Source organism: Amblyomma maculatum, chromosome 2 (assembly GCF_055883805.1).
Source record: "Amblyomma maculatum isolate TAMU_Amacu chromosome 2, ASM5588380v1, whole genome shotgun sequence".
NCBI lineage: Eukaryota > Metazoa > Arthropoda > Arachnida > Ixodida > Ixodidae > Amblyomma > Amblyomma maculatum.
In genome coordinates this window covers 95,226,306-95,246,596 of record NC_139345.1, presented here as the reverse complement: position 1 = coordinate 95,246,596, position 20,291 = coordinate 95,226,306, and the positions used below count along the sequence as shown (strand labels likewise).

At 47.8% G+C, this 20,291-nt stretch overlaps 1 protein-coding gene across 1 annotated transcript in view; it reads left to right on the top strand.

Moving 5' to 3' along the window:
* InR (Insulin-like receptor) overlaps positions 1-20,291 on the top strand; it is a 180,772-nt gene that overhangs the window by 13,312 nt on the left and 147,169 nt on the right. The gene's annotated exons all lie outside the window — the stretch shown is intronic.

Sequence of the window (20,291 nt, the reverse complement as noted above, 5' to 3'; positions counted from 1 at the left end):
TATCTATCTATCTATCTATCTATCTATCTATCTATCTATCTATCTATCTATCTATCTATCTATCTATCTATCTATCTATCTATCTATCTATCTATCTATCTATCTATCTATCTATCTATCTATCTATCTATCTATCTATCTATCTATCTATCTATCTATCTATCTATCTATCTATCTATCTATCTATCTATCTATCTATCTATCTATCTATCTATCTATCTATCTATCTATCTATCTATCTATCTATCTATCTATCTATCTATCTATCTATCTATCTATCTATCTATCTATCTATCTATCTATCTATCTATCTATCTATCTATCTATCTATCTATCTATCTATCTATCTATCTATCTATCTATCTATCTATCTATCTATCTATCTATCTATCTATCTATCTATCTATCTATCTATCTATCTATCTATCTATCTATCTATCTATCTATCTATCTATCTATCTATCTATCTATCTATCTATCTATCTATCTATCTATCTATCTATCTATCTATCTATCTATCTATCTATCTATCTATCTATCTATCTATCTATCTATCTATCTATCTATCTATCTATCTATCTATCTATCTATCTATCTATCTATCTATCTATCTATCTATCTATCTATCTATCTATCTATCTATCTATCTATCTATCTATCTATCTATCTATCTATCTATCTATCTATCTATCTATCTATCTATCTATCTATCTATCTATCTATCTATCTATCTATCTATCTATCTATCTATCTATCTATCTATCTATCTATCTATCTATCTATCTATCTATCTATCTATCTATCTATCTATCTATCTATCTATCTATCTATCTATCTATCTATCTATCTATCTATCTATCTATCTATCTATCTATCTATCTATCTATCTATCTATCTATCTATCTATCTATCTATCTATCTATCTATCTATCTATCTATCTATCTATCTATCTATCTATCTATCTATCTATCTATCTATCTATCTATCTATCTATCTATCTATCTATCTATCTATCTATCTATCTATCTATCTATCTATCTATCTATCTATCTATCTATCTATCTATCTATCTATCTATCTATCTATCTATCTATCTATCTATCTATCTATCTATCTATCTATCTATCTATCTATCTATCTATCTATCTATCTATCTATCTATCTATCTATCTATCTATCTATCTATCTATCTATCTATCTATCTATCTATCTATCTATCTATCTATCTATCTATCTATCTATCTATCTATCTATCTATCTATCTATCTATCTATCTATCTATCTATCTATCTATCTATCTATCTATCTATCTATCTATCTATCTATCTATCTATCTATCTATCTATCTAGTTGAACTGTCACTTAAACGCTCCTTCAGCGCCCGTCGTCATATGCGCACTGCTTTCCTGGGCAATATTTAGACGCTGGCTTTGGGAGGATATATCTTGTTGACGGAGAAGCTTGGAGTCAAGAGCTCGACATATTTGTACGACAGTCTGCCTTCAGAATAGCCGAACTTTTCTTCGCGTCGCCGGCGTATCCGCGCCGTAGGGGCAGGAATTTGACCGGAAGGCCTTCTCTTCCCCTTTCATGATTTTGCTTTTATTTGCCTTTGCGCCGTGTCCGCGAGGCTGGAACGAGCTGCTTGCGTCCTTGAGTCGTTGCGATAACGCTGGTATTTTTGGCGACGGTATAACACTAAGCGGAGGCCGTGTTTGGCGGCGACCTGTATTTTTTTTTTTATTCCCTTCTGTCGCGTATCGATATTCGCTTCTGTTCGCGCGTTGAACGCGCCGTTAGCGCTGCCTTGGCAAATAATGTAGATATTGCGTAGTTCCATTCCTCAATACGTTTTTTATTAGTTTCTTTAGTTTTTTTCACGCGTAGCCGACAGCATTGCTGAAACTTGCCTTGTTTTGTTTCCTTCTACCCTGAAGGAGGACGGTCCACCGTCCGAAACTGTTGTTAGAGTAAAATAGATAATCGGGAAAGTTGTGCAACATCCTGTTTTAATTTAACCCTGGCCCATTAGTCACAAGAAACTATATATAATATCTATTACTGATACAAATAACTTTCGCAAAGCTTTAACCTGCATTGTATAAGTACAACTAGTTTTGTGTCCACTAATACAATTATTGCCGATTTCATAGCTAATATTGTATATATAGGATGTATTATTTATGTACCCGCTTTTCGCAGTGTTTTTTTTTTTTCTGTATGTCTTTTTGCCCACTCCCCTCTGAAATGCCTGTACGGCCCTGAGGGTACAGACAAATAAATAAACATTATATATATATATATATATATATATTTAAATTTGGTAAACTGCGAAGATTATGGCCTGCTGCGTCCTGATCCGCCCTGTTCATGATCTTCGAAGGCCACTCTTCGATCTTCGAAGCCAGTGCTCAGCCCCGTGGTCGCTCCTCTTTTCAGCAGCGCCCATAGATGCCCGAGAACTGCGCGAGCGGGCGAGCGATCAGCGTGTTCTTCCATCCCCCTTTGTTTTCCCCTTTCCCCATTCCGAACATCCCCTGAGCCCATCTCACCGGCCGACTCTATTCCCCTCTCTGCGTGCAATCGTTTGTCTTGGAGCTTCTCAAAGGAAGCGGAGCGGGCGAGCATTGGAACGAGCTTGGGGGTGGCAGGATGAAACCAGGTTGCGTGCTCTGCGTGCGTCTGTATCAACTGCGTGGCGGTGAAATGGAGCCCTGAATGCGCGAGTTGATCCCAGCACGTAGACTCGCAGCGACTAACTACCGCCACACGAGGAGCGGACACGTTCGAAAAAAAAAAAAAAAAAAGTGCTTTCCGCCGCTACAGCGACAAAGCCCAGGCGGCGGCGAGCAGTAGCCGGAGCGCGTACTACTCGCTCTCTCCCCTGATTGTGTTTACTCGCTGCCCGTGTGCTTGCGTGCGGGTGCATGTGTGCTCGCCCGCATACGCGGCGGCGCCCATAAATCATGAGTGTTTCTTTCAGTGCCGTCCCCTCCCGTGCACTACTCACCGGTATTATTTTGGGGCCCGCCGTATTTTAGAGGGCGAAACACGATGCCTCCGACTTCTGTGTGCTACAGTTGAGTAGGGAGTGCGGAGGTGCGGTTTCGTGTCTGACCCATGTGTCTGCGAAGAACCGCCACCTGTCGCTTGCTTTGGTGTTGGCTTCTAGCATCCGACCCTTTCATAGAATGATCTCCGAATGCACAATGCAGCGAGTTCTTCCCGTCGCTTTTCCTCCGCTTTGCGGGAAGAGTCACCATTCGTGTATCGCCGTCGGGCTGCTATGCCACTTTTGCTTGACTGTGACGGCTGCGTCCCGCAGCTGTGAGTTTTATTATTATTATTTTTTTTTATATTTTTCACACCTGGCATTGCTTTCATGGATGGATGATAGGATGGATGATAGTAGCTCTGCCCTTTGTATCGGACCGCAGCTTGCGCCGCCTAGCCAAAAAATTAAAAGAAATATATTTATCTCCCCTATTTTTAGCTTCTAATTCGCCCGTATCTGCCCCCCTCCCTTTTTTTTTATTATTCTCTTTACTTTTTCCACCAATCCTCTAACCTCTCTTTTGTTATCAAAACGCGTTCCTCATCCATTCGTCCATCTTCCCCAGCAAATCACAGCGCTCTCTCCAGATCTGCCGCTTTTCCCGCGGGAAAGGCAGGACGAAGTTTTTGGCAGCTTAGAACAACATGTTCCGTTGTTTCCGCCTCAGTTCCGCACGCCGCGCATAATATATCTACTTCCTGAAATTTTTTCCTCTACGTTTTTGTTCTGAGGGCCCCTGTCCTAGCCTCAAACAGCAATGAGCTCCCTCGTGAGTTGTCGAATAAACTTTCTTTATATCCTGTTTTCGAGTTCTATACATACCCAATGCTGATTTTCCGTGCATTCTTTCCTCTCACATTTTCCTTTCTGCCTCCTTTACCTGCTTTACCTGCCTCCTTTACCTCCGCCCAAAGCCCCATTGTTGTTTGATGCGCCTCTGTGGTTTAGCGCGATTAGCAGTTGAGCACAGATTTCGAGTGTTCGATATCTGTCGACCTCGTCGAAGTAAGAAAAAAGCGCATCGATGCAAGGAACGACGTAATATCTGTCTCCCGTCAACCGCTCCGAGGGAAGAGACGCTGGAAATTGTGAAGGGAGTGGTGAGCTTCCAATTAACTCGACAGCCCGGTGTTCTTCAACGAATGCTGACATCGTTGAGCACACCGTTTTTTTTTTTTTCTTTTTGTCTTCACTGAAGCGCCACCTTCGCGCAGTTTGGGATTGAAAGCCGTTGTCGCATGCTCATCGGCTTCGTAGCCACGCTGATCAAGCCAGCGTGTCAGGTTGACGAAGTTTAGAAACTCTAGTTTCGGCGCGCTCTTCAATAGAACCCCAGGTGTTGAAAATCAGAGCTACGAAAGAGGGGGAGGGGGCGTCGATTTATAGTTTAACGCATTGCCTGGCTATCTTTGACTGTGCTGCCCCACAGGGCGTGGTGGGCCCATTTCGTTCGAACCACACTACGATCGCCTCACCCCGTAGGAGGAAATTAAGCCCGCCGTTGACTTCGGACAGCGGGCGCAGCAAATCAAATGCTCGGTTGGCGCTTAACGGTCGAACGTCGATAGAGCGCGATCCGTGTGCGAGTATGGAGTGAGCCGCAGGGTGACAATGGGGATCAAATCTGAAGGCAGCTTATCTTATCGAGCGCTTGCGACGTGCGTGGAGCGTCGTTGAAAAAGCTTGAGAAGGAAGTTGAAAAGACACGAGCTTTTTGGCTGAACGTTACTTTGTATCCTTCGCGAAGATGATCAGCCGCAAAACTGGCTGAATTGAATGGTTGAGCACGCACCTATGAGCGCCAGGTTCACCGAGCGCCATGTTAGCTCCATACGCCGCACGTCAAACTGGCATTCGCGAAGGAGGCCGACCCAGCCATTTTCACGCAGCTTGGGCCATGTGCTTGCGAACTCGTGTTAGCAGCTACCTCCGCTGCTGAGTCATGTCGGTGCCACTCGTGCGGCGAGTGTGTGGAGCGCTTTTCGCAGCTTGGGATGCCACCGTGGTCTCCTTTTCGGTTCACGCGGTGAAGTCAGGCAAACTGCTTATCGAAACAGGCTTTGACGTTTGCCCGTAGTGCTCAAACTGCGATTCGCATATGACTGGAGTCACGTGCTCTTGGTCGGTCGACGGCGAACTTGTATACGACCGACCGAGGTCTTGGTACAACCGTGTTGCGGGTTCGCTTTGCCTAAAGAAGGTGATTGCTTCGTTGAGCTGGCCTTCTCTCCATGCCTGAAAATAATAACAGACAAAGGTTAAAAAAAAAACAAATAGAAAACCTAGGCTTCGACGTTATGTGTAGACGCTAATCGTATTCAGTAGCTAATTCAGTGAATGACGTGGACCTCTCTGCGCGGCGGGCGGACAGCCTGAGATATGCAGCGTCTCGGCTCCCCCGAAGCCACCGCTTCTTCGTTTCCACGAGGGGTCGTGCACTTCGCTGACGGCATTGCATAGCACGGTCGTCGGTTTCCCTTCGGCAGAGTTACGTCGCACCTCGTTGCCCTCCTTTTTCCTTGTGTCGCGTTCTTTCCTCATCGCTCGTCGTGCAGCAGCAGCCCGAAGTCGGCGGCTGCGGCGATCCAAGGGTTCGGGCATGCTTCCCCTGCAGATGAGGGGAACCGCGGCGTCGCGCGACGCGTGCCTGCGGTGGGCATCCAGGGACGACGGTCGGGCGGCGGCGTCTTGTCGCAAGTTGCTGCTGCCGCTGGCGGCGGCCTCGCGGCCGGTGTGAGTGTGCAGCTATCACGCGCTCAGCACGTGTGTGCGTTTGTAGTGCTGCCACTAGGGCTTCTGTGCGCCGCGCGGTTGACAGCGGCGACGATGGGCTAGCGCGGCGGCTGAAGGAAAGGAAAAAAAAAACAACGCAAATGCGCGGCAACTGTCTCATTTCTCGGTGGACACCCCATACGAGCCATGTGTGAAGGGGTGACGAGTAAAAGAGAAAAAGGAAACCGTTTAGGGGAAGGCTTCGGATAAATTTTGAACACCTGACGTGCACTGCACTTTAACGCCGTGTTAATTCTGCATCCGTAAGCATAAGCCGACCGCTTCGAATCTGAGCAGTTACGGTGGCCGAAGAAGGAAGTGTAATAATAAAATGAATGGGGGGGTTGTAATTCTAAATGTGAAGGGCGCTCTCCCATGTAGGACTGTTCACCAAGAGGCGGTGTAGGCACCATTCCCAAACTATCATTGAGCCAACTGAGCTGTGCAGTGGAATCTCGTTGGTTGGAGATCGTTTGTTCGAGTTCACGTTTCGGCCACGCATATAAGTCGTGCGTGTTAAACAGGCTCTGCTTATTTCGAACTCCGCACTATATTAAGAAGACGTTTTCGGTTTCCTATGCGTTGACCGTCCACCGTCGGCTACGTTATAAGCGCCGTCTCCTTGACATGTCCTTGTCTGGTTGCTGGTAAAAACGAGTCTTCGGAAGGGCTCCGCACGGCCGCAGCCATCTAGGGCGTTCCTTTTCCTGCCGCGGCCTCGTCGTATCGGGCCCACAGGATGCCGGCGGCTGTGCGAAAAACAACACTCTGCGTGGCCAAGCTGTTGTACGGAGAGAGGGGGAGGAAGCAGTTGTGTAAGCGGCCTCGCTGTTTGCGTGGCGTGTTACTTCTTTTCGCCCACAAACGACTGCCGCCAGCCGGAGTCGTCGTTCTTGAGGCAAACAAGTCGCCGACCCTGAGCGCGGCACGGGAGGCCGTCGGAGACGCCATCCTGTGTACGCCGCGTGTGTGATTTCGCTGGAACAGGGAAGCGCGGGAATCACAAGCTATATAGAGGAATGCAATACGTTCTGTCTATGATGGCCGCGTTAGGACGCAGCGAACGCAGCAACAAAAGAATAGAGAAAAGGAGAGTGGGGAAAGGGAGGGGCTCAGAAAAAGAAAGAGAGGGACAATGGAGAGAGGGCGGGGCTCAGAAAAAAAGAAAGAAAGAGTGGGAGAGGGTGGGGCTCAACTTCCTCTAGAACGGACGAAGTTTCCGAATTGACCATTTACATTTGATATACTTTCTAGCCACCTGTCTGGGAAGACTATGATGGTGTCTGCTTGGAGACTTCTCTGTGTGGTTAGAGGGTCCTGCTAGGTTGCGGGACAGTGCACGACCATAATTCACTCTCTGTATCGCTGCACCGCAACAGTTGCTGCACGGTTGCACGAAACCGCTTGCGCCTGTAGCCTACAAAAGCGTCAGCCTCACATGCATGGGTAATGTTCGATGAATGTTTGAGAGACGTGCGGGATTTGCAGAAGCTAATAATTAGCACTCTTGTTGCTGCGAGTCCTTAAGGGACCGCTTGACGTCATCCCTTCTCTGAGAAATAAAAAGTGTCGTGATTCGTCGGCCCCCGCTTTCGGTGTGAGCAGCGGCGATGAGGCGAGTTAGCCGCGAAAAGAATCTTCACTGAACGCGGTTCGTGGCATTAGAAGTGCAGTATACTGTAACGAGAGTGACATGATTCGGTGAAAACCGCTACTTGACGGGCGGTCGCCGCATCGCGATCAGTTTGCCGCGCGCGCCCCCGTTTCGTGGGGCCGTTGTCTCTTTTTAGAAGCTGTGAGGGCCGCGCTCCGCACTGGCGGGGAATTTCCCCGCGGCATATGCGCAACGCGCCCGAGCGCGAGCCATCTGTCAACGGTGGCTGCGTGCGCGAGTGCGCGACCCAAGACAAAGGAGGCCACGGTGCAGCCGTGTCGCAGAAAACAGCGTGCTCGTCGTCACGAGTGCGTTCGTCGGCACGCGCGTGACTTAGCCGGCCGAATGGCCGCGGTCAGCAACGGCAACTGCGCGGTTCGGGAACGAGAACTGCGGCGAGTCGGAGGACGGAGGAGCGTGGCCGCGTTCGAAGTCCCGGTTCGGCAGAGCTCGTCTCCTACGGATGCCGCGAGGAGCAGCACCGCACCGCTCGCTTTGGATTGAACTGGCACTAGGTTCTCATCCTCTATACCACCGCGCTCGCGCGCGCACACACACACACACACACACACACACACACACACACACACACACACACACACACACACACACACACACACACACACACACACACACACACACACACACGCACACACACACACACACACACACACACACACACACACACACACACACACACACACACACACACACACACACACACACACACACACACACACACACACACACACTTAAATACGCGTTGAAAACCTCACTCGAAAAACGTTTCAACCGCGGCACTATATAATGCTTTCGCATTCATACGCGTAAAAAGTATTTATGTGTGTCTGCCTTTATTTATTTATTATTATTTTTTTTTCATAAGTGGCGGCGTAACGTACCCTCTGGGATCCGTGCAGGAACGTCAAATGAGTTCAGCAGATTTCGCTTCGCTGGAGTTCCCTGATGCAGACAGGCAATGTGGAGACCTCTCGAGACTGCCGTGTAAGTTGCAAAACTCGGCGAGAGCGAGGGTAAACTTTGCTTGTTTCGGTTGGTTTTCCTGCTATTCGGTTGGTTTTCGCGCGGATGGTCTAGCTAGGTGGATGGTCCTGCTGCTATACGGGACCCGTTGCTTGACGCCATTGGACGCTTACGTGGCCGGTGCTCCAGCTGTTGAGCTAGCACTCCTCTTCCACGGGCGGATGAGAACCAGCAGGACTTGCCTATAGCCATCGCGTGCGCGAAAAGGTTCTTTTAGCTGGGCGCTGTCAGGTTTCTTTTCTTTGTTTCTTAAGCAGCAAGCGCCTCTTGTTATAAGCGCCCTCGCGGCCCGACAACTTTTTTTACAAACTTTTCCCGGGTGTCTGTCTGCTAACTATACTTATAACGTATACTGGTCCCTGATGTGATTGATGCAAGCAAAAGAAACAACGTTCATCAGACGTTCCCGGTTTCCTCTGGAGAGCGCGCGTAGAATCCTGCTCCGCGGTCGCTGCGTAATTAGAACACGTAGCGGAGAGGGAACACTAGTTCCGTTGCGTCAGTGCAGCTTTGTTTGCACTACAAGTAACGGAGATATCGCTAAAAACTAGGCGGTGCATGTCTTGTCCTTAACGGCATGGTGCAACGTCCTCGCCCGACCCGCGCGCACAGCGCTCGATTACGCAGTGCGGCGTGGGACGCGAGGAAAAAACAGAAATAGGCGGACGTTGTTGTCGAGGGCCGCCGAATGATGCAACTTGTCTGTGGAGTTGCGATAACGCGTTCAGCTTTGTGAAAAGATGCCTCCGAAGACGGCATCCTCCAGATTATTCGCCGGTATAATGCAATATAATGCCGGTATAATAGAGACCCTCCAATGCACTGGTTCATATCGACTGTCGAGAAGCGCAGTTCTCCGATGGACGATCATAGCTGCTTCGAGTCGCTTCTGCGATGCGTTATCTGCGCATGCGCAGTTGGGCCGAGGGTCCAATGTGCGCGCAGGCGGCGGCGTATCACCGACGGTGCCTATAGTTATAATTTTCACATATCATCCCTTATGGTAGACGGTGTGCCCGATGCGAACACTCAAGCGAACCGCGACATGTACTGTCTTTGTCAAACGCTGAGTTCCCACGTTAGTAGTACTATGGCCGGGCTAAATTGGGGAGGTACATCGTGGGGCTCGCAATATTAAATAATCAGAAAGGAAGGAAAAGATTGTTCCCGACCGGAGGGAAAGAGAAGGGATAGTGGGGAGAAGTACAGAAGTGGAGCAGTAGCAAGAAAGGGCGAAAAGGGCAGGGGAAGATTTGCGCAATGTTTGAAAAATACAAAAATGTGAACGAGCTGGCGTCGCTCGCGCGCAAGTGTCCAAGCACTGTCCAAAAACGACTGCGCGCGACCGGCCACTGCGATTAATTACACAATAGAGTAACAGTAGGCTTAAACGCGCGCACGTAGCGTCCTGTCGCGGGTTGATCGCGCGCGCGACACTGTACAGACTGCTAGGGTTGGGCGACCGGCAGCATGCGTTCGAGGTAGCACACGCGGATCCGTTCATGTCGCGCGCATTACCTCAGAGGTCCGTCTCCTTAAGGTCGTTTGCCTCTTTTAGTGCGCCGTCTTCTTTTCTCTTTTAACTGTCTTAAGATCGTTTGCGTCTTTAGTGTGCACTTGCCGCACCTCGAACATTGAAGGTCGCGCGTGAGGCGGGCGAAATAGGAACACATTGTCACTCTCCTCCGTATAGAACTCTGCAGTTGCAATGTAATCTCTGTTGGAAACCTTGACCAGTTCAGCTAGTTTATGGAACAGTTCCCATTTGCAGTTGTTGTGGAGTCTGTGCACATTGTCCGTGAACAGGCAATTTTGAACCGAACAATAGCGTTGCAACGCACGGCCGCTCGGTAGTGCCCGCTAATTTGGCAGGTCGGTGCATCGTTTTCTTTTTTATTATTATTTTTTTTTTATCTGCATAAGCGCAGGAAGAAAAGATAGGGAGTGTGCTTGTTCCTTTCTGTTTCGGCCTCCTGTGCGCTTACCGAAGCGCAAAACTAACGAAACGTCCATTTGCGCTCCAACGCTGTCATGTGTTGTTCGCTTGTACACACGATGGGGACTGCAGCAGTGCACACACCAAGTTCCCGCACCGTCCCCTCTACATATTCGACCCATCGAGCTAACACCGACTCGAATTCGGTGTCCGCTCAGAAGTCGAGCAGGCATTGATCGAGCTCGCCTTGCTGTATAGTCTCGGCCGGCGGCTCTAGCAAACCCGTTTTCGCACCTGGGCCGTGCGGTGGACACCGTCGCCTAGGGCTGCACGAGGAGAAGGGCGTTCTCGAGTCGACGACGGTGATGTCGGGTCCGCCTTTGGATGCGTCCTCGACGCCGCCGCCTTCTTCCGGCGAGCGCTACAATGTATCCCGTCTCGGCAGCGCCGCTTCCTGCGTCGATCTCCTCGCCGCTTTTGCACCTCTGCACTGTGTATACACGGCGCGACGGAGCGCACTGCGCCAGCCCCTCTCCCTCTCTCCTCTTTCCCCACCCGCGAACGACGGCGACGACGCTCGCGCATCGAGCAGCGCCATCACACCACACCGTCCTTCCGTCACTCTCCCGGGCCGGGTGTTGTTGCCGTCGAGGCGGTCTCAAGAGCGGGCGTGCGGCCAAAACCCTTTGCTCCCTTTGTCACCCTTTCCCACTCTTTTCTTTGTTTCTTCCCTTATTCGCTCTGTACACATGCCTATGTGATTGGCCGAAGGGGTCTAGTCTTTGCTGTGGCTCTGTGCGCGGCAAATGTCCCGTGACTCGAGGAGTTAATCTCGCGAAAGGACTGCGAGCACGAGGCTGGGCCTGGCGGTTACACCGGCTCAGGCACGTCTTCTTCCCTGCTTTGCTGCGTTGTCTTGTTTCTATACTTACGCGCGCAGCCCGCGAGACATCGCTAACACGCTGGTTAGTGCAGGACTCTCTGGTCCTGGCCGTCGTCGCCCTCGTCTTTTCTATCTTGCGGCTCGACAGGACTTGAATGCCGGCCCAGATTATGCAGGCACGTATTGTTGCTGTTGTTGTTCTCCTCTAATGTGATGGCACATACCCACATAGGGGGATCGGCCAAGAATTGGGGTGCAGAGATATTAGATTTTGAGATGTATAACTACATCGGAAAAAAAAAATAATAATAAATGCTAGGGAATAGAAAAGGAAATGTAGATATGATAAACCAAAATATATAATAGTAAATACTAACGCACGCAGTAAGAGAATAGTAAGATTTATATGTACAGAATAAAACTTCAAAGCATATTAGTCAGGTAGACGTTTTGTTTCTATTAAGAAGTTTTGAATGGCGTTGAAAACATACCTGTGGCTGTACCCAAGCATGGTGGCACCGAACGATAATAAAATTTGGCTGCTCAAATTAAGACCCAGCTGTTGTAACGGCTTCTCTAAGTACCGTTTTCTCATCATGGTAAAACGGCGGCAAAATATCAAGAAATGGTCTATTGTTTCCGGTTCCCCGCAGAATGTGCAGACAGGAGAAAGCGCCAAACCAGACCTGTGCATATAGAAATTTAGGGGCGGAATACGACAGCGTAGCCTTGTTAGAGAGACCTCAGTCTGCCTTGATTGACATGATTTCCTATTCCACGAATACTTGAGGTGCAGGTAGTCATCCGAGGATAAAATAGATCCAGACTGCGTGCTTAATAAGGCACGCCGCCGAAATCTTGCTGCTGTTATGTACGCTGTTGCCGGGAGGATGGGCAATACAGGGCCGTTCAGAGAATCTTTGGCTAGTCTGTCTGCAATCTCATTGGCTGTCACATTGCTGTGTCCTGGTACCCACACTATATGTATGAGCCTCAAATGTGAGGGGAGCAATGAAAGAAAGGTGTTTAAAATTTGCGAATCCATATTCGAAGAAAGCGACAAGCACAAAGAATAAGAGTCTGTAATTACAGCCACTGTTGAGTATGTTGTGTCTAGTTTGCGCAGAGCAAGCACCACCGCCAGCAACTCCGCCTGGAAAATTGGAGTAAAATCCGGAAGACGGACTGAAAAAGCCCAGTCTAAAAGCGGACAGTATATTCCAACGCCGGCTTTTTCATTAAATTGAGAAGCATCCGTTGCTATTGTTATGCTAACTGGAAGACTTTGTAAATGATCTTCTAATAATCCATTTAAAATGTGAGGTGCTAAGTGTTTCGCATTATTTGGGAAAATGTCATCAAAGATAATTTGAACCGACGATGCACTTACTTTTGTTGGAAAGATGTTAGAAAGGACTACGTGCAAAGGTTGTAACAGATTTTGCACTAGAATTACCTGTGGGGTATGAAAGCGAGGCCATACGACTCCAAAAAAGGAGTCTGGCTCGCAACAAAAAATTGATATGGAGCGGTGGAATTGTGATTCATATATTTTCAGATACGTCTGGACAGTCAAGAATTGTAATCTAGTTATTAACGGTGGTATTCGGGCTTCAAGGTATAGTACATTATTAGCCACGAATTTGGGGAGCCCAAGGCATAATCTAAGCGCTTCCCGCTCTAAAAGAACAAGCGGACGAATTTTGTAAGCAGGTGAACCAGAAAATAACACAGATCCAAATTCTATAATTGGGCGGACATACATAACATAAATCATTAATAGTGCGTCTCGCCGCATCCCAGACCTTGGACTGCTTAACCTGCGCAACATACCCACAGCACGTGCCCCCTTCGCTGCAACATGTTCAATGTGATCCCTCCATGCCAGATGGTCATCGTAAATCACCCCTAGATATTTCAAAGACTTAACTTGAGGAATCATTTCCTGCTTAAATGTTAGAGCAAGAGTTACCGGATCCTGAATTTGGAAAACAAGGAACGCGCACTTTTTAACATTTTATTTAAATTTTAAGTCATCTAACCAATTTTGAAGGAAGCTTAGGTACGATTGCAGGCGCCTGTTGAGGGATTGAATGTCAGGTGCAGCCGTAAAGAATGCGATGTCATCCGCATAGACATACGTGCGGATCTCCTGATGAGTGGGAATTGAACTCATTAAAATGTTAAAGAGCACGGGCGAGAGAACTGCCCCTTGAGGGACACCTCTGGTTTGTTGATATTTGCTAGAATGAACTCCATTCAATGAACAGTAAAATTGTCTGTTTTGTAGGAATGTAGATATCCAATCAATTAAGTATTGTGGAAAGCATAGCGATTCTAATCTGTGCAATAAAATTCGGGGCTCTACACTATCATAAGCCTTCTCTATATCTAGAGTCACCAATGCAGCATGCATTTTTTTGCGCCGCGCAAGAAGAATTCGACTCTCAAGGTCGGTACGTGCATTCCATATTGAAAATTTTGCTCGAAATCCGATTTGACAGGGACTAAGAATATGTTTTTGTTCGACAAACTCGGTAACACGTTTGAGTACGACCCTTTCAATTAATTTTACCAAGTTTGATGTTAAAGATATTGGTCTGATATTTTCCAAAGTATAGCCACCGCCATTGTGTTTCCGTAAAGGAATCACTTTGGCTAGTTTCCAGTCACCAGGTATCCAAGAATGAATAATTGAATAATTTACCAATTCTAACAAGGAATTTGGAGACACTTCAAAGAGGATTTTTAACATTTTTGACGTTACTCCGTCAGGGCCAGGCGCAGCAGTTGGCAACGTCATTATAATCGAAGAAAGCTGAGAAAAAGTAATTTTAGGAACATCCTTAACCGTATATACTGGGCCTACTAACGTAGGGTATTTGGGAAGTGTTGACAAAAAACGCTTTTCTAAACCTTTAGCGATGTTTTCTACTGTTCTAAGAGCTTCTTGAGGAGTCGAAACACATGAGGGTAAATTTTCTGAGACAGGAATCTTTTTCCGCGATTTTAAAAACCTGAAAATTGCACGTCTGTTATTAGATTGTGAAAGGTAATTGAAATACTCATTATCATAATTATCTTTCGCTTGTGCGACTGTGCGTTTAAATGCAGCTGCAAAAAATTTATAATCATGCCAATTTTTGGGGCACTGGTTGTGAAGGAGCTTCTTCCATGCAGCCTTTCTTCTTCTATAATCGCGCGAACAATCTGCATTCCACCATTTTGGTGATGCATTGCCTTTAGATGTACGTACTAAAAATTCACACTTCTTACGACAGGATGCAATAGCCTGGCATAATGTTTGCGATTTTAACTCTTCCGTAGACTCAACCACAGACTCAAGAGACGAAATCAAAAATGAGTGAAACTGGTTATAATTTACGTATGATCTCAACTGAGATGTCGGCAGAGTTAAGCGGCAGTTAACCTCAAAAACAATAGGTATATGGTCGCTAGAGGTGCCACCATCAATTGTCGACCAATTTAGTATAGAAACACTAGTGTTTGAAAAAGTTAAATCTATCACAGATTGACTGTGAGCACGTACAAAAGTTGGTAAGCCAGAATTCATGCAGTGAAGGTTATTGTCTGAAAGCCAATCCCACAGACGCTTGCCGCAGGGATCCGTCTTGTAACTCCACGATACATGGTGCGAATTAAAATCTCCAGCCAAAATAACCGAATTTTGACAATTAACTAGTAGGTGGTCTAGAGATCTGGTGTCGTGAACACCATGAGGGAAATAAATATTCGCTAATGTAAACGGACTGAACCCTGGAATTTCAAAATCTAGAGCCAATAATTCTGAATCTAAACTAGAATATTGAAAGGAAATCTTAGCCCTATGACAAAATTTTGAAGAAACTAGAATTAGTAACCCACCACCTCTTGACTGGCGATCTTGTCGAAATGATAGATAATTTTGTAAGTGAAAATGTTTTTCAGTTGTAAGCCAAGTTTCTTGTAAAACAATTATTTCTGGATTATGTTTTAAAGAAAGATAAACTAAATCTGTAGTAGCTGAAAGAAGAGATCTACAATTCCACTGAAGAACTTTTAACTTTCCTATGTTTATGTAATCCGGGCAGCAGCAACAGCCTGCCCCAAAATGTTTTCCTTTGGTTTAGATCCTAGCTGTTGCTTTTTTGATTTTGCTTGTGGGCGAGGTGATGACGGGTTTGACAACGGGGATCCACTGCGTTTTAGAATTCGCGTATCTGTCTCATCCATATCTGCATCGTGAGCCTCGTCCGACTTGTTGGAATTAAGCATAGGTAATGCGGAAAGAGACTCATTTTGCGAACAAGACATTGCAGCTAATGAGTGCTGCACTGATAGTGAATGTCCAGGTGCCGTAGAAGAAACCATAGCAGGTTGCACAGTCTGAGTATTATTAGCTGCTAGAACATTGGATATGCATTCTGTGACTATTGTCACAATCCTATCCACCATTTTGGTCATGGTTGCTTCCATAGCAGTTATTATGGTTTTAGACATCGTGGAATCTAATGGAGCTCCTGAACGGGCCGACACACCTGCATACCCATGAGCTCTGTCTTTAATTTCCTGAATTGCCTCACGCCTCGAGCAACGTTTACGGTCAATAATCTCCAGAATTTTCATTTCATGCGCTCTAGAGGGACATTCCAAAGAATTTGCTGAGTGAAGTTCGCCGCAAAGACAACATTTGAGAATTTGATCTGAGCATAAGTGTGTTTTATGTGCTTCACCGCATTTGCAACACCGCAAAGTGGATTTGCAACCGCCTGCAGTATGGCCATAACGCCAACAGTTGTTGCACTGCAGAGGCTTTGATGGTAGGTGATCAACTCTGAATATTAAAGGCCACGCTTTAATCTCCGATGGACAGACTGTGCCTGCAAATGTAGCAATAACCGATTCTGTCGGCACACGAACATTATTTAGCTCCCGGCTACAGCGATAGACCGCAACAACGCCTGCCGCGGAAAGAAGGTCAAGGGTTTCTTGTGGACTTAATGAGGAATCTACACCTCGGACTAAACCTCTTGTGCAAGCCAGGTGTGAAGGGATAAAACTGCTTACCTGATGAGAGGCGAAAGAGGAGCATTTTAGCAGGTCCTTTATGCATGATAGTTCTTGCGAACGGCAAAGAATCCCGCCGCGACCAAATTGGCGCACCTCGGCTATTCCTTCGTAGAAGGAAGTGATTTCCTGCAGGGCAGCTCGAACAGCTCCTGGGTTGTTCATTTTAATGGTGCCCCCATCCTTAGGTACGAGTGCCACAATGATGTTACGGACACCGGAGCTCTGAAAAGCTTCCAAGGGCAGATCATCGGTCAGGAGGGAAGCCGACCAAGGGGAGCGCCCTTGGCCGGGGGACTGCGTCGACATTACCTTAAATTGACAATGTCACCGCGTGCGTTAGTCAACAGAGAACAAAAGAAGCACAGGAGAAAGACAAAACCGGGACTAGCAACCCAATACTTAGCCGATCGTCAAGGAGCAAAGGGCGTCCGACGCTGGCAGGGATTGGAAACCGCGACGTTTTTCTTATTGAAGGGTAACTTGCTGCTTTCTTTTTTTCTTTCTTTCTTTGCTCCGTGTATGTGTTGCACCGACAGGAAAGACGGTAAATAACGGCCCGAGGTGGCACCTATTGTTTCCAGCAGGTAGACGGGTTGGCCCTCCGCGGGGTTCTAGTTTCGGAACACCCGCGTCTGTAAACTTTGCTCTGACGCGCGCCCGATTCGCTTTCTCGCGGGATGGCGTTTTCGTCGAGCCGCCGGGCTGGAGGCTGACTCATCACGCATTGCTCAGAACCTGCATGACCGGCGCCCCACGGGTGTAGCGCGCCCATTTGGGCGCGATGCAATGCATGCGACCCGCACGTATGCATGCGCGCCGGGTGTGTACCGTATGTTTTCGATTTTAACGCGCGCCGTATTTTTTTTTTTTTTTTCCTATGTGGATGTTGGTCCCAGGGACTTGTGTTATAGTCGCGCACAAAGCTAAAACCGCGCTAGAAATAGCCCGGTAATGTGATTTCTATTGAGTGATGGTGATTAAACACTCTGGCGTTGACAGCTTGCGCTTTGCGACGCTAGGCTCAAGGGATCTTCAGAAGTGAATAGGATTCGGCGTGTTGGTTAGACAGCGCCAAAAAAAAAAAAAAAAGAAGAAGAAGACGGGGGCGACAACGAGACAGGACAGTGCCTTTTGTTTTTCTCTTTTTTTGCGCTATGCTCTTTTGAGGCCCAAGTGCTTTGCTGCGCATTTGGATTTTATCCTGTACCCTCATTCGTGGCAGCATCCATCTTGGCTGCTCTAATTCAGAGGTCTATATGCAAATATCGGCGGCGCCTACGAAGGCGATAACGGATGCGGAAGCAGAAGTTAGAAATTTTCGTTTCTGGTCGTAAAAGTCAGGTGCTGCTTAGAATCCGCTAATTGCGGCATGTGTCGCGACTAAAACAACGAGAGAGCGAGAGGACCGGACAGCGGCGTCTGCGCGACGGCCCGCCAATGCGGAAGGTCGCGTGGGAGCGCCGTCAAGGTGGCTTCAGCGGGGCGTCGTTTTCTTCGGCGCCGTGGCCGCGTCTTTTGTCGGCGGCCGAGGGAGGCCGCGGCAACCCAGTTTCTCACGGACGGGGCCCCGTTCTGCCCCAGTTGCCTCGGCAGTCGCACTGGTTCAAGGGCTCGCGGAAGCCGCCCCCTTTCCTCCCCCTTCCTTTCACTTCCTGGTGCTATGAGAGATGGCGGGGCCGATATTAAAAGGACCGCCTCTCCCTGTGTGCCGCCTGGAGGGAGAGCTAGCCTCGCGATCACCTTGGTGGTTGGTTCTTGTTGCTTCGGCGGCGCTTTCGAGTGGTGGTCGCGTTTGAGCCCTGCTGGGCTCCGGCCAAGAAAGTTTTCGAGGGTCTTGGGCAGGCAGCTCTGCGTCTTTTTCGTTTGGGTTCTCTTTTCCTCAGGCGGCCGCTTGTGGCCCACGTCTTTAGGGGGACGAAGTGCGCGAAGCTCTTCTCTCTTGCACACAGTGCTTGTCTAAGCGGACCGCAGCGCACTCGAGTTAGCGGTGCGGGAATTACCGTTCGGAGAGTTTTTTTTTTTTTTTTTCGCTAATCACACGTCGTCTTCGAAGGGATTGAACCTGCCGCCGGAAACAGCCACTGATCTTTGACAGCTTTTAACGTCTCTCAAGAAATCCAACTTTTTACGCCAACTATAGTAATTAAAAAATCTGACCCCGTGTCGTATACTCATTACATCCCACTTCATTCAGCACTGATTTTAGGAGAACACGCACTTGTTCATTATTTTCAAATTTTAATATTTTTCAAGAAATAAAATATTTTACGGCAACTATAGTAATCCAGACATCTAACCCTGTGTTTGGCGCATGATAGCCGTAGTTGCTTATGCGCAATAAAACCACATAACTAACTATAGTTAACTAACTGACCTTTGACAGCGATTGTCTGCACGCGCGAGAAGTGGAATCTGCGTCTATTGGGAAAAATACTGCAGGAAAATCCTGATATTACGGCAAACATTTTTTGCCATGTTTTGGGCGCGATTCTGTTGATTCTTTTCTTCGTTCGACTGGAAGTGCCTTTTCAACGGCAAAACTGAACTGAGTGAAAATGTGCGGACTTCTGCATGGTCCCTTCTCGCCTCATTGTCGCCACCGCCGACGGGGCAGCGAATTTTGCTAACAAATGATTTCTTAGGTTGCAAACGTATGGTTCCTTATACCTTGTGAGTCCCTCCCGTTATGTAATATCCGTTCCTGGAGTCGTCGAGGAAAAGCGGCGGGTCAGAAGCACAATCGAAGGGGCGGTACATACGATGAGCGGTGCGCAGTACTGTGGATCTAACAGGGCGTTCGCGCGCGACTACACCACTCTCCGGGAACTCGGCGTATATGCGCGACATCTGAATTTCAAAGCGTCGCGCATTGGTGAAGCTTGGCCTCAGAACCGTGGTCTGTGCTTTCCGACCTTCTGGTGATGGGTGCCACATGGGAGGAGGCCACGGAGTTTTGCCTAGCCGTTGCGTGACGTCAGAACCGGAAAGTGAAAGGGCATGTCTCACCGAACATCATGTGCCGCTGGCTTACTGTAGACTTTATTGGCCCCGCTCAATATTCGTGTATAGGGCCACTGGTAGAGCGACAGATTTATTTGGAATTTTTCGCCCGTTATAGATTCGAGCGACCGGGATTTCCGTGAACACTGTGCGCTTTCCCATTGCGTACAGCGCGTCAGTATGTAACGAGCAGGAAAGATGTGTCGTGTATCTTGCTACGGGAACCCGTCACTTACTGTTGGAGCCGTGATTGACGAGGGACCGGTAATTGTCCCCCTGAGGGCTTCCAAAGCCATCCATACCGGATTCCGCGACTCTCTGGCACAACTCGCTGATCATATAGCGCTACAAGGAACTCTTCGCCAGAGCCATGCACAGGAACTTTGTTCCGTTATTCGATGAGGGTGTCTCTCTTTTTTTATTTCTTACTCTACTGTTGGCAGGAGCCACAGCTCGAAGGTAGTGGACGACCTGCGAATCGCCATTTTCAAAATTCGGCAAGCGCTACGAAAGAGTTTACGCTGGCGTTTGCGGTGCTCTTCGTTCGTTAGAGAACGGACGCGCCTCGCCTTAGCTGATCACGCGACAGTTCGGCTTCGAGCTCGAAGCGCGTCTTTCATCTACAAAAGAAGACATTGGGGCGACACGTTTAGCCCACGTGAAGCGCACATTAATCACGCATACAACTGCGCTGCTGCTTTTGTGGATGTCACCGTCTGTACTGTTTAGAACTGTACTGTTTAGTCTGTACTCAGTCTAGAAGCGGGAAGATGAGAATATGGGGGCGGCAAAGGAAGAAAAGAAAAACTTTGAAGTAAATTAAGCAAATGCAAAGCAAACATCTGGGACTCCCGACCGAAATGCAGGTCGGCCGTG